The sequence below is a fragment of the Ranitomeya imitator genome, chromosome 2, assembly GCF_032444005.1.
Source record: "Ranitomeya imitator isolate aRanImi1 chromosome 2, aRanImi1.pri, whole genome shotgun sequence".
Classification (NCBI taxonomy): domain Eukaryota; kingdom Metazoa; phylum Chordata; class Amphibia; order Anura; family Dendrobatidae; genus Ranitomeya; species Ranitomeya imitator.
Window position 1 is genome coordinate 53,277,258 of NC_091283.1, and position 12,435 is coordinate 53,289,692.

Here is a 12,435-nt window from a genome sequence, read left to right on the forward strand (position 1 = left end):
TCAAGGTCCAGCCTTTGAAGCGGAAGTGTTTCAAGAATTCTGCAACCTGTATGGATGCAAAAGGATCAGAACAACTCTGTATCACCCACACACCAATAGAATGTGCGAAAAGATGAACCAAGTAGTGACTGACCTACTGAAAACCGTACCTATACAGGAAAGGAACTTATGGCCAGAAAAGTTGCCAGACTTGGTAGATTTGTACAACCACATTCCAGTGAATTCCACCAACTGTACTCCAGCATAACTGATGAGAGGAAGATCCAGCAAACTACCTGTTGATCTAGACATGGGACTCCTAACCCCAGAAAATGCCTCAACAGATGCGGATTGGGATACAGAAAGACAGCAAAAGTACCGCCAAGTACAAGAATGCATTGAAAGAAGTCTATCTCAAGCCAGACAAAAACAAGAGAGAGATTTTAACCAACGTGCCCCTGCAGTTCCCTTGTCACCAGGTGAACAAGTGTTAAAGCGTAAGAGGAGAATGCACAAACTTGATGATCAGTGGGAAGCAGAAGCATATACCATCTTACCGTCCAACTTTGACAATACTAAAGTCTGTCTTATCAGCAAAGATGGAGGAGAAACTTCGACGGCAGTATCCAGAGACTATCTCAGGAAATGCCCTGATGAATTGAGGAACAAAGAAACCGATCCAGGAACATCTCCACCTATGGAAGAGAAGATGATACACACTGTTCTTGGAGATTTTCCCCAGTCCTGGACTCAAGTACATCAGGCCATAGTGATACCTGTCTTGACTTTTCCCCAGCTGGAAATACCAGAACAGAATGTATTTCCAGACCATCCTGAACCAGAAGAGACTCTGCACCATCAGGTTCAAGCAGCGAATGTCACCCCAGCAGTGGAACCAGAAAATCCACCCTCTGCTATTGGTGATTCTGTCAGACCTATGGTGAGTTTAAGAAGACGCAGACTCTTGCCCAATTTACCTACACAATGCAGGCCTACAGATAGCACACACATCAGTGGGTCCACTACAGTAACAGTAGACATGTTAGATCAAGAACTGCGCAGGTATACTTGTAGTACCAAAGGTCTAATCCCAGCTCGTTACAGGGATTAACAATGTCAAGAATTGCTGTTACATGTTTGAATTGCTTGCTTATCTTTGTTACAGGTTTAAAAATGGACATTGCGGTAATGGACAATGCTTACCCAAAGACTTTTCTTGTAAATAGTTTGGCACCTCCAAGGTGCACCCTGGTTCTGCCCATTTTGCCGGCATGGGAAGAACTTTGTTTGCTTCATCTGACCAAAGACAATAACAGATGTGCTTTTATAAACTTGTTTTTGCAACATTCAAGAGTCCCCACCTCCCATAAAAGGAAGCATCAGTCATTATAGCATTTCAAAAATTTGTATGTATTTTGCTAAACTGTGACTGTTGTTTTCTTTTCCCAGTCCGGGAGTACTGGATTTAACGGGGGGAAGTGCGGCTCCCCAGGGTCCTGGTCGTCGCAGTGGTATTGCTTTCCTCTCGGGGAGAGTGATATTTTGTTTGGAGGCAATGAAGCATAACAGTATCCAGGTAACACAATGCATGCAACATGTTCACACTCCATACCAGAAGGGGGAGCTCTAAGCCTGTTTAAGGTGAACTCCCCTATAAGAACATCCTGATCTGGAGGGAAACAGTTCAGTTCCTGTCAGAGAGACAGAGGGAAAGGAAGGAGTGGAGCCCTGTGGCCAAAAGTGCTGCAGCTCCTAGAAAACAGACGGATAGAAAGCCGAACGGATTGCAGCGAGCGTGAAGGAAGTCATAGCAAAAGAGAGGATACCAGAGGGGGACCAGCCCTGCACAGGCTGCCTCCTTCTGAGGCGCAGAATTCCGGTAGCTAGAACACCGAGGGAGTAAGAACCTTTATGCTTTGCTCCAGAGACCGGCAGGAAAGGTAATTGCAAGTTACCTGTCCGCTCTACACCCAGGAGGCACGGTGGCAACCTTTGGAGGCCGGGGCGTGCTAGAGTCCCTATAAAAAGCCTCAAGCCAACAGTTATACCGGTTTGTCCTATCCTTTATGGGGGACAGAGAGAAAGACATTACATTTGTGAGGACCTTATGTGAAGCCTTAGGCGGTAAGGAATTACAACACTGCAGCGCAAGGCTACTGATTTCCACCTGGACAAGGGGACTCTGGACTTGCCTCCAAACCGGCCAGACTCTGTCTGCCCTGTGGTCTGGTGCCCTGGACTGTGGATGCTGAAGTCTTCAGTAAAGGTAAAGAGACTGCAACCTTGTGTCTTCGTTCTTCTCTGCGCCTCTCACCAGCCACCATCTACACACCGGGAAGCCCTGGGGATATACTTCACCTGTGGGAAGGTATACCATCTAGCTGCCATAACATCACCCCAGTGGACCCCTTAAAGCAGCATCGGTCACCCTGACCGAATTCCACAGGTGGCGTCACAAACATTCCCCTTAAAGACCTTTCCCTTTAACACGGACGTCCCAAGGCCACAGACCGGGTCAGCCACCGTGACATCCCCCTGTGAACCGCAGGACCCGGTACCGAGAAACCCACGGGCCCATGGGGGCGATCCAAAAAAGAAATAAACACACACAAAAAATCTTAATTTGAAAAAAATCTCCCCAACAATTTCTCTCTTTCACCCATTTATTTAAAAAAAACACCAGTAGGCTGTAGTAAGCAAACTGACAATACAGAAATGTTCAGACAAGATGTCAATTTTTCACAAAAAGAAATAAGACAGAAATGTCATATCTGACTCTTCTCTCTGCACTGTTGTCGTATGAGAGAGACAGAGAGACAGATATAGGGAGAGACAGGAAGACACAGAGACAGAGAGAGACACAGACAGAAAGAGAGAGGAGAGAGACAAAGACAGAGAAAGAGAGATAAGAAGAGACAGAGAGACGCAGTGAGAGAGGCAGAGAGACACAGAAAGAGAGAGACAGAGAGTGGAAGAGAAGAGAGGAGACAAAGACAGAGAGAGAGAAAGGCAGAGAAAAAGAGAGACAGAGAGAGATAGAGAGGGAGACAAAGAAGGAGAGTGATAGAGAGAAAGACAGATTTGGTGTCCTCAGATAAACTCTCTGCTTATCTGAGGACACCAAATATTTGATTGATATCTATGTCTGATAACTTGTTGGTTCGCCGTCTCATGAACAGACATTAAGCTTCTAGAGAAGCCAGATAACCTAAGCAATGTATTTGCTGAGTGGGAGACAACAAGAGTTCTCAGGAAAATGTCCAAATGTTTATGGATCCATGTTCTGCAAGGTAACAGAGTCAGTTTGCTCGGATTATGTGCTGTACCACCATACAGGGGAATTATCAATCATCTCTGTACCAGAAAAATGATAAATGCAGCAAATGTTTAGCGCAATATGTAGTTGCAATTTCTGGCGTGTTTACGTGACCTCTGCCTCCTTTCTGAAATAGTGGTGGAGCTTTAATGGTGGATGTGACACAGCAAAATCGGACACATTCTCTATGGTTAATGCCTTCAAATTTACAAAATGTGTCTTCAAAAATGAGCAATTGTCTTAACCCCTTTCTGACATATGATGTACTATCCCGTTGAGTTGGGGTGGGCCCGTATGACTACCGACGGGATAGTACGTCATACGTGATCGGCCGCGCTCATGGGGGGAACACGGCCGATCACGGCCGGGTGTGAGCTGACTATCGCAGCTGGCATCCGGCACTATGTGCCAGGAGCGGTCACGGACTGCCCCCGGCACATTAACCCCCGGCCCACTGCGGTATAGGGAAGCATCGCGCAGGGAGGGGGCTCCCTGCGTGCTTCCCTGAGACCCCCGGAGCAATGCGATGTGATCGCGTTGCTGCAAGGGTCTCTTACCTCCTCCCTGCAGCAGGCCCGGATCCAAAATTGCTGTGGGGCTGCATCCAGGTCCTGCAGGGAGGTGGCTTACTAGCGCCTGTAGCTGGTAAGCCTGCATCAGTGCACGTCAGATCGCTGATCTGACACAGTGCACAGCAAAGTGTCAGATCAGCGATCTTACACTGTAACATGATGTCCCCCCCCTACCACGGGGCAATGTTATAGTGTAAAAAAAAAATATTCACACGTGTAAAAAAAATTTTTTTAAAAATCCTAAAAAAAAAATTGTTCCTATAAATACATTTCTTTATCTACAGTAAATAAAAAATAAACAATAAAAGTACACATATTTAGTATTGCCGCGTCCGTACAGACCCCACCTATGAAACTGTCCCACTAGTTAACCCCTTCAGTGAACAAGGTAAAAAAAAAAAAACAGGCAAAAAAAACCTTTATTTTCATACCGCCAAACAAAAAGTGGAATAACACGCGATCAAAAAGACTGATATAAATAACCATGATACCGCCTAAAACGACATCTTGTTCCGCAAAAAACAAGCCACCATACAGTGTCATCAAAGAAAAAATAAAAAAGTTATAGTCCTCAGAATAAAGCGATGCAAAAATTATTATTTTTCTATAAAATAGTTTTTTTCGTATAAAAGCGCCAAAACATAAAAAAATGATATAACTGAGGTATCGCTGTAATAGTACTGACCCGAAGAATAAAACTGCTTTATCAATTTTACCAAACGTGGAACGGTATAAACGCCTCCCCCAAAAGAAATTCATGAATAGCTGGTTTTTGGTCATTCTGCCTCACAAAAGTCGGAATAAAAAGCGATCAAAAAATGTCACGTGCCTGAAAATGTTACCAATAAAAACATGAACTCGTCCCGCAAAAAAACAAGACCTCACATGACTCTGTGGACCCAAATATGGAAAAAATTATAGCTCTCAAAATGACGTAACACAAAAAATATTTTTTGCAATAAAAAGCGTCTTTCAGTGTGTGACGGCTGCCAATCATAAAAATCCGCTAAAAAACCCGCTATAAAAGTAAATCAAACCCCCCTTCATCACCCCCTTAGTTAGGGAAAAATTAAAAAATTTTAAAAATGTATTTATTTCCATTTTCCCGTTACGGTTAGGGTTAGGGCTAGGGTTAGGGCTAGGGCTAGGGTTAGAGTTAGGGCTAGGGCTAGGGTTAGGGCTAGGGTTAGGGTTGGGGCTAGGGTTAAGGCTAAAGTTAGGGTTTGGGCTAAAGTTAGGGTTAGGGTTGGGGCTAAGGTTAGGGTTTGGATTACATTTAAATTTAAAAAATGTATTTATTTCCATTTTCCCGTTACGGTTAGGGTTAGGGCTAGGGTTAGGGCTAGGGCTAGGGTTAGAGTTAGGGCTAGGGCTAGGGTTAGGGTTAGGGCTAGGGTTAGGGTTGGGGCTAGGGTTAAGGCTAAAGTTAGGGTTTGGGCTAAAGTTAGGGTTAGGGTTGGGGCTAAGGTTAGGGTTTGGATTACACTTACAGTTGGGAATAGGGTTGGGATTAGGGTTAGGGGTGTGTCAGGGTTAGAGGTGTGGTTAGGGTTACCGTTAGGATTACGGTTAGGGGTGTGTTTGGATTAGGGTTTCAGTTATAATTGGGGGGTTTCCACTGTTTTGGCACATCAGGGGCTCTCCAAACGCGACATGGCGTCCGATCTCATTTCTAGCCAATTCTGCGTTGAAAAAGTTAAACAGTGCTCCTTCCCTTCCGAGCTCTCCTGTATGCCCAAACAGGGGTTTACCCCAACATATGGGGTATCAGCGTACTCAGGACACATTGGACAACAACTTTTGTGGTCCAATTCTTCCTGTTACCCTTGGGAAAATATAAAACTTGGGGCTAAAAATAATTTTTGTGGAAAAAAAAAGATTTTTTATTTTCACTGATCTGCGTTATAAACTGTAGTGAAACACTTGGGGGTTCAAAGTTCTCACAACACATCTAGATAAGTTCCTTGGGGGGTCTAGTTTCCAATATGGGTTCACTTGTGTGGGGTTTCTACTGTTTAGGTACATTAGGGCTCTGCAAATGCAATGTGACGCCTGCAGACCAATCCATCTAAGTCTGCATTCCAAATGACACGCCTTCCTTTCCGAGCTCTGCCATGCGCTCAAACGGTGGTTCCCCCCCATATATGGGGTATCAGCATACTCAGGACAAATTGCACAACAACTTTTGGGGTCCAATTTCTCCAGTTACCCTTGGGAAAATACAAAACTGGGGGATAAAAAATAATTTTGTGGGGAAAAAAAAGAATTTTTATTTTCACGGCTCTGAGTTATAAACTCTAGTCAAACACTTGGGGGTTCAAAGCTCTCACAACACTTCTAGATGAGTTCCTTAGGGGGTCTACTTTCCTAAATGGTGTCACTTGTGGAGGGTTCCAATGTTTAGGCACATCAGTGGCTCTCTAAACGCCACATGGCTTCCCATCTGAATTCCAGTCAATTTTGCATTGAAAAGTCAAACGGCGCTCCTCCCCTTCCGAGCTCTGCCATGCGCACAAACAATGGTTTACCCCTACATATGGGGTATCAGCGTACTCAGGACAAATTGTACAACAACTTTTGGGGTCCAATTTCTTCTCTTACCCTTGGGAAAATAAAAAATTGGGGGCAAAAACATAATTTTTATGAAATAATATGATTTTTTATTTTTACGGCTCTGCATTATAAACTTCTGTGAAGCTCTTGGTGGGTCAAAGTGCTCACCACACATCTAGATAAGTTCCTTAGTGGGTCTACTTTCCAAAATGGTGTCACTTGTGGGGGGTTTCAATGTTTAGGCACATCAGTGGCTCTCCAAATGCAAAATGGCATCCCATCTCAATTCCTGTCAATTTTGCATTGAAAAGTCAAACGGCGCTCCTTTCTTTCCGAGCTCTCCCATGCGCCCAAACAGTGGTTTACCCCCACATATGGAGTATCAGCGTACTCAAAACAAATTGTACAACAACTTTTGGGGTCCAATTTCTTCTGTTACCCTTGGGAAAATAAAAAATTGGGGACGAAAAGATAATTTTTGCGAAAAAATATGATTTTTTATTTTTACGGCTTTGCATTATAAACTTCTGTGAATCACTTAATGGGTCAAAGTTCTCACCACACATCTAGATAAGTTCCTTAGGGGGTCTACTTTCCAAAATGGTGTCACTTGTGAGGGGTTTCAATGTTTAGGCACATCAGAGGCTCTCCAAACGCAACATGGCGTCCCATCTCAATTCCAGTCAATTTTGCATTGAAAAGTCAAATTGCCCTCCTTCGCTTTCGAGCTCTGTCATGCGCCCGAACAATGGTTTACCCCCACATATGGGGAATCAGCATACTCAGGACAAATTGTTCAACAACTTTTGGGGTCCATTTTCTCCTGTTACCCTTGGTAAAATAAAACAAATTGGAGCTGAAGTAAATTTTTTGTGAAAAAAAAGTTAAATGTTTATTTTTTATTTAAATATTCCAAAAATTCATGTGAAACACCTGAAGGGTTAATAAACTTCTTGAATGTGGTTTTGAGCACCTTGAGGGGTGCAGTTTTTAGAATGGTGTCACACTTGGTTATTTTCCATCACATAGACCCCTCAAAATGACTTCAAATGAGATGTGGTCCCTAAAAAAATGGTGCTGTAAATATGAGAAATTGCTGGTCAATTTTAACCCTTATAACTCCCTAAAAAAAATTTTGGTTCCAAAATTGTACTGATGTAAAGTAGACATGTGGTAAATGTTACTTATTAAGTATTTTGTGTGACATATCTCTGTGATTTAATTGCATAAAAATTCAAAGTTGGAAAATTGTGAAATTTTCAAAATTTTCGCCAAATTTCCATTTTTTTCACAAATAAACGCAGGTAATATCAGAGAAATTTTACGACTATCATGAAGTACAATATGTCACGAGAAAACAATGTCAGAATCACTGGGATCCATTGAAGCTTTCCAGAGTTATAACCTCATAAAAGGACAGTGGTCAGAATTGTAAAAATTGACTTGGTCATTTACGTGCAAACCACCATTTCGGGGTGAAGGGGTTAATCAACATTTTATGTTTAAAAAAATTGTATTCTGTTTCTCTTCTTTTTTTTTTTTTTCCTTGACCTTATCGATATACAAAACATCCCACAATCTTGCTGTCTTCATCCTCACTACTGAACGGACAATAGAATATCTATTCCCTACAAAATCACATTTGAGGAGCTGACTCATAATCACCACAAGCAAGATTATTAACAAATATTGTGCACATCATAAAGGACAGTTTATCGGCAGGAATTCTGGCACATAATTAATAAATCTCTGCCCCAATTTAATTTTTACACTAGTATCTAAGGGGTCAAAAAAAAAGAAAAATGGAATTCATTATATTCCAGGAGAGAGAACATTTTAGAATGGCTCATTTGACACTAGTAGAAGAAAATAAAATTATCACTTTCTTCCTCACCCCTCGAAAAGCAAATAATTCTTCTCAGATTTGACAAAGTTATAGTTTGCAGCTTGTGCTTCTTTGGTTTTAGATCCGTCCTAAAATTGGTAATTCTTCAACTAAATGTCAATGAAAAAATTAGAATATTTAGGACCCTCATTTACTGGGCGGCCAAATACCCAGGGGCATAACCACCTAGCAATACTTGGCAATATTTGGCGGTTTTCTTCAGCCTGTATATGAATTGTATCATATTGAGCCATCCGTAGAGTCAGTATTATCTGTATTCTTCTTTAATGATTTTGCATATTTTTGGTAACATCTGGTAATGTTATATAGGCTGTACATGACAATGTTATATTACCACTATCTGGTGGTATTAATCTGATTAAAATTTTAAGTAAACTGTCTAAAAATTGAAAATAGAAAAGTTCTACTTTGATTTTGACCCTGGACCCATTTTCCCCGACATTCATGTAATAGTAGAGCATGAGACATATAATAACCCAATAATATCACTGCCATAATATAAAAACCTTTCAATAAGGATAGCATAAAATGGTGACATGATTGAAAGTGAATTGAAAGTCACTTACGTTAAACTGCAGCGTGTGGACCTCAACTGCTTTCTTTTCGGAATAACCTCTGATTACACAATAGTTAGCTCTAAGTAATGTTCAGTTCTTGTAGTCACGTGTGTGGGGAGAGATAGAAATGCTCTGTCAAGGTGCCAAATATTGGCAAAAAAATAACAAGGCAAACATTTCATAACTGACTCTTTCAGGTCTGTTGTCATTTATATTTTGTGGTTATTCGCGGACTCCAAATATGAGCAGAATGATAAATGCAATCAGGACCAGAAATATTTGGACAGTGACAGAAGTTTTGTCATTTTAGCTGTTCACCAAAACATTTTCAAGATACATGACTGCGTATCCCAAGATTGGACCTTCGAGATACCGCACAGTACCTACTCCCCCCCTCCCCCCATTCATTTTCACCAAAGAAGTGTTTCCTCCCCTCAATTAAGACATGACAATTATTTCTTTGGATAATTTGGCCACAGCGGCCATTTTATTAATAACAAACATAAACAACCATTTATACATTTGCATAATATCTGGCACCTAATAGGCAAAAGCCCAAACCAACTTTTTAAAGCGAAAACCCTTCTTTACCCTCAGCTGTAACCACCAGCTCGAGGGCACCATGTAACCCGTTTACCGGGCAAACCAACCCCAAAGCTCCCAAGGTAAAATCCCCGTCCAGAGCCAGTAAACCAAAGCCAGATCAGCCCCATAAAACACCAACTCCAAGAACCCGCCCCCCGACAACCACGAGCAGCACTGAACACCTCAGGCTCGCGAGTGCCCCACCACCGCCATGGCCCTCTCCACCCCTTCCTGTATGGCCAACATCCACAAATCCAAACTAATATCGTTCAAATGAATGCCATGATTCCTCCAATAATTTCCCACACCAGCCTCCAACTCAAAATGCCGAACCGCCACACCCCCATTACGGGAAACAAAACTCGCCACGGCCCTATTCAGCTTTACCCGGGCCCTATTGATCCCCTTCAGAGAACGTACTGCCCTCCACGTTTTTCTAAGCACGATGTCGGACCAAACCGTAACCATCCCTGGAAAAGACACCCATAATCTTAAAAAATCATAACGGATATCCCTAATTAACTCTCTCACCGGCTTAGACCCCAAATCATTCCCACCCAAATGTACAACTACAATGTCCGGGGAACGATCCAAACTAGCAGAGCGGGCAAACTCGGCTAGTAACCCGCACCACAACATGCCCCGAAAACCCAACCATCGGACCACCACCGCATCTCTCTGAAAACCCAATTGCCTACCATCTTGCCTAACATCGGCACGAATTGCCCCCCAATGCACCAAAGAGTGTCCGAAAATCCACGCCAGAAGTGGGGTCCGACCTGCAAAATACAACGACAATTAATACCCACCAAACAAGTAACCAACATCAATTACGAACATAGGACAAATAACGATTCGATGACCACCTGCCAATACGCCGAATAACCTCCGGCCCCAAACCCAAACCAGAAGCCTCAGATGCTGCCCCAATCCGAAATGAATGTGTCCCAAATGAAAAGGGGTCAAGGCCTAAAAATATCAGCCCCTGTCTCAATACTGCCGTGAACTGAAACCGCGACAAAAAATCATCTTGACGATGCCGTAAAAGTGGGCCAGACCTGTCAGGCCCCAGCCCCCAATAATCCTCCAAACACCGATGAGGGCACATCAAACCCCCAACCACCTTCCCTAAAACCACACGTCTTCCTTTCCCCAACTGATTAGTCTTCGACCGCCGAATCCAAAAGGCAATTCCACCTGACCAAAATTCAATATCCTCTGCCAACAAACCCCCGGCTTTAAACCTGTTAGGGGACACCAGCTCACCGATTCTCAACGCCCCGAAAAAAGCCAATGAAAAAGCCAATCGAAACAGAACAGCCTCAAAGTGAGAACTACAAATTTCCCCCAACGCTTCACCCAAACGCTCCAACGTCCCGAAAGATATGGACCTACGCGTATCGCAAGTTGAGGAACCCTTCCGAAAACCTTTTAACGCCTGCCGAATCAAGAAATCCTTAGTAACATCCACGGAACCCTGGAGCTTGAAACCAAAAGCCAAACCAGCTATAAATTTGTTCAGCTTTGACACAGACCAACCCCATTCCACCGCCGACCCAATCAAAAGCAAAATCGCCATCACCCTGTCACCATCCGATTCAACTGAACCCAACTGCTCCAACCACCCTTCCCACAAATCCCATGATGCCTCATAACCTGACCACGTCCTTCCCAATACCGAGGACTGTATCAACCGACCTCCTCGTCTGCAACAATCCGCCACAAATGAAAAGGGCATGTCGTTCCTGCATCTTCCGCTTCTGGAGCCAACTCCCGGAAACGTTCCCACTGCAAACGAGACAAAGCATCCGCTATAGAGTTTTGAACGCCGGGAACACGTACAGCCGAAATCCATGTATTCAACTCCAGGCACCGCAAAACTAACTCCCGTACCAGTCTGATTACCGGGGGAGAGGACGAAGAAAGACTATTGATCACCGACACCACACTCAAATTATCACAATGGAAACGTACTCGCCTATCCTTAAAAGTACTGCCCCAAATGAACACCGAAACCACAATTGGAAACAGCTCCAGCAACGCCAAATTTTTAGTGAAACCAGCTTCGCACCACCAATCTGGCCATCCTCCAACACTCCATTTTCCAGCACAATAAGCCCCATTTCCAACACTGCCAGCCGCGTCCGTAAAAATTTCGCAATCAAAATCATTCAAATCCTCCTGTTGAATCAGAGCCCTGCCGTTATAATTGTCCAAAAAACGCCGCCAAATTACCAAATCCTCCCTGTGCTCTTTGTTCAAACGTACAAAATGATGTGCTGACCGCACTCCAGCAGTTGTCCTAGACAACCTCCTGCAAAATATCCTGCCCATAGGCATGATACGGCACGCAAAGTTCAAACGCCCCAACAATGACTGCAGCTCTTTCAACGTAACCTTGCGCAACTTTTCGCATCTCATCACCTCCTGCCGTAAAGCCAACAACTTCTCCTCAGGCAACCGGCACTCCATCTTCTCCGAGTCTATGAGAATACCCAAAAAGCTCAAAACCGTGCAAGGTCACTCCATTTTTTCCCGCGCTAAGGGCACACTAAACTGTCCTGCAACCCATTCCATAGTAGCCAACAAATTGCCACACAACAGAGAATCCGGGGGGTCAACAAACAAAAAATCATCCAAGTAATGAATGACAGACGGAACCTGGGAAACATCCCGAACAACCCACTCCAAAAAAGTACTAAAGGCCTCGAACAGCGAGCAGGAAATCGAACAACCCATAGGCAAACATCTATCCAGATAAAAACCCCCGTTCCAAAAACATCCTAACAGCGGGATACTATCGGGGTGAACCGGAAGCAAACGAAAAGCCGATTCAACATCTGTCTTAGCCACTAATGCACCTGCGCCATTCCTACGAACCCATTGTACCGCAGCATCAAAAGAGGTATATACCACAGAACAAAGCTCTTCGGCGATGCCGTCATTGACTGACTGGCCCTTTGGATA

The 12,435-nt window shown here is 43.6% G+C and overlaps 1 protein-coding gene across 3 annotated transcripts in view; it reads right to left on the reverse strand.

Annotated features, from left to right (window-relative positions):
- LOC138661806 (cytochrome P450 2F2-like) overlaps positions 1-12,435 on the reverse strand; it is a 154,243-nt gene that overhangs the window by 96,540 nt on the left and 45,268 nt on the right. For 2 of the 3 annotated variants that reach the window (XM_069746736.1, XM_069746733.1), the window contains exon 1: positions 8,893-8,979. The exons of the other annotated variant lie outside the window; for it this stretch is intronic. The gene's annotated coding sequence lies outside the window, so the exon portion shown is untranslated. Of the gene's footprint in view, positions 1-8,892; positions 8,980-12,435 lie in introns of those variants that run through there. 3 annotated transcript variants of the gene reach the window in all.